Consider the following 2,681-nt stretch of genomic DNA (forward strand, 5'->3'; position numbering starts at 1 on the left):
TCGGTTCAGGCACCGTTTATGCACCGGTATCGTTTTAAAAGTATCGGTTTAGCACCGGTATCGGAAAAAACCCAAACGATACCCATCCCTACTAACGACGATACAAGTTCAGACGCCACCTCTCAGTCGGCTGTAACAAGTTTCATTTCACCGCCAGACACCCAAAAGGCAGAGGTACTGTGGGTTCTCCATACTGTGATGAGGCACAATTCATTTAAATCTAACGATGACATACGTGGCGTCTTTGCTGCCATGTTCCCCGATTCGCAGCTTGCAAAGTCATTCACCTGTGGTGAAAAAAAACGGCATATGTCGCCAAATATGGCATCGCTTCATTCATCAAGAAGGAGCTATCGTGCAGCGTTAGTGAGAAACCATATGTTGTCATGTTTGACGAAAGTATGAATAAAATGACAAAGAGCAAACAAATGGCCTTTCGATTCTGGACTACTGATGATGAATTTGGGATGTTACAAAACAATGGACCTCTCTATTCATTGGTTTCTCTCATGAAGTCATGTGATAACATTAATGTTTTCGATATGATTCCTTCATGCAATGCATTGTGTTGTTTTGTGACATTTTTGGGTCTTAAATTATATTTGTTGAGGTCTTAAAAAGGTCTTAAAAAGCATTAAATTTTACTTTTGAAATGGTGCAAGAACCCTGCTTGTATAGTCCAAAGACATGCTGCCCACCAGCTTTCAAAGTACAATGGTGCCACACTGGTGGCTTTGTATCAATTTTATCCCTGCCTGCTATTTTGTACTGTAGTTCACAAAAACACCCTGAAACAACTTGTATCTCACATACTAATGCCACCAACAGAATAAGCAGGCCAATGGCAACCAAGCACACAGTCCTTCCTCCCTCACACACACAGCCAGACAGTTGGCCAGACAGACACACACACACAGAGACACACACAAAGACAGACACACAGTTGGCCAGACAGAACAATCACAGTATTCACATTTGCAGAACTTTAAACCATAATTCCAATGTTTCATGAACTAAAATATCATTGCATTGGCATCTTATCAATATTAATAATTCAAATACATTTGAAAACTTAAATTACAAAACGGCTCCAACAGTCTGTGTGTGTGTGTTGTATAGGTATAGGTGTGTGAGTGTAATAATCAGATGTTTCATTATGTTTCTCCCAGGCTGTATAGGTGTGCCCTCGGAGAGTGGAGCTGTGCTAATTTAGCATCAGCTGCCAGATCAACCTCCTGCAGTTTGAAACAGCTGTACCTGGGAGGCAATTACATTCGTGATGCAGGAGTTCAGCATCTCTCAAAGCTCCTCAAGAATCCCCACTGCAAACTGGAGGAACTAGTGTGAGTGACACTCAACAACATATCTGTGTGTGTGTGTGTGTGTGTGTGTGTGTGTGTGTGTGTATGTGTGGTATCCCCACTGCCAACTGGAGGAACTAGTGTGAGTGACACTCAACAACATACCTGTGTGTGTGTGTGTGTGTGTGTGAGTGAATGTGTGTGTGTGTGTGTGTGTGTGTGTTTGAAAATGTGTGTGTGTGTGTGTGTTGAATCCCCACTGCCAACTGGAGAAACTAATGTGTGTAACACTCTATAAAAGAACTGTGTGTGTGTGTTAAATCCCACTGTAAACTGGAGAAACTAGTGTGAGTGACACTCAATAACAGACCTGTGTCTGTGTGTTTGTTTGGTTCAACCTGCACTGAGTGTGTGTGTGTGCTTGTAAGGGTAGGTGCACATGTGTTTTACCGTAACTGGTTGGTCTGTGTAGTGGCAGTGAGAGCGGAATAATCCGGACAACGTGTGTCTTAAAATATAGAGTGGTTTATTTGTCTTAAATTAACTCAAACAAAGGCTCTCCATCGCATTAACGTGCTTGAAAAATTGTTTGCCACTTCCGCTCTACCTGGCTAGACGTGGCCAAGTCCTATATATACACAAACACACACCTGGCTAGATGTGGCCCGGCCCTATATCACACATCAATTAGACATCAATCAATCAGTCAATTCCAGACAGACAGAACACACACACACAGACAAACACACACACACACAGAGACACACAGCCAGACAGTTGGCCAGACAGAACATGGCAATCACAGTATTCACATTTGCAGAACTTTGAACTTTAAACCATAATTCCAATGTTTAATTAACTTAAATTTCATTGCATTGGCACCTTATCACTATTAATAATTCAAATACATTTGAAAACTATAATAAAAAAAATGGCTCCAACAGTCTGTGTGTTGTATAGGTAGAAGTGTTTGAGTGTAATAACCAGATGTGTCATTATGTTTCTCCCAGACTGCATGACTGTTACCTCACAGAGAAGAGCTGTGCTACTTTAGCATCAGCTGCCAGATCAACCCCGTGCAGTTTGAAGCAGCTGGACCTGTCATGCAATGATATTCATGATGCAGGAGTTCAGCATCTCTCCAAACTTCTCGAGAATCCCCACTGCCAACTGGAGAAACTATTGTGAGTGATACTCAACAACAGACCTGTGTGTGTGTTTGTGTGTGTGTTGAATCCCCACTGCCAACTGGAGACACTAATGTGAGAGGCACTCTACAACAGACCTGTGTGTGTGTGTGTGTGTGTGTGTGAGTGTGTGTGTGTTGAATCCCACTTGAAACTGGAGAAACTAGTGTGAGTGACACTCAACAACAGACCT

Source organism: Clupea harengus, chromosome 20 (assembly GCF_900700415.2).
Source record: "Clupea harengus chromosome 20, Ch_v2.0.2, whole genome shotgun sequence".
Classification (NCBI taxonomy): Eukaryota; Metazoa; Chordata; class Actinopteri; order Clupeiformes; family Clupeidae; genus Clupea; species Clupea harengus.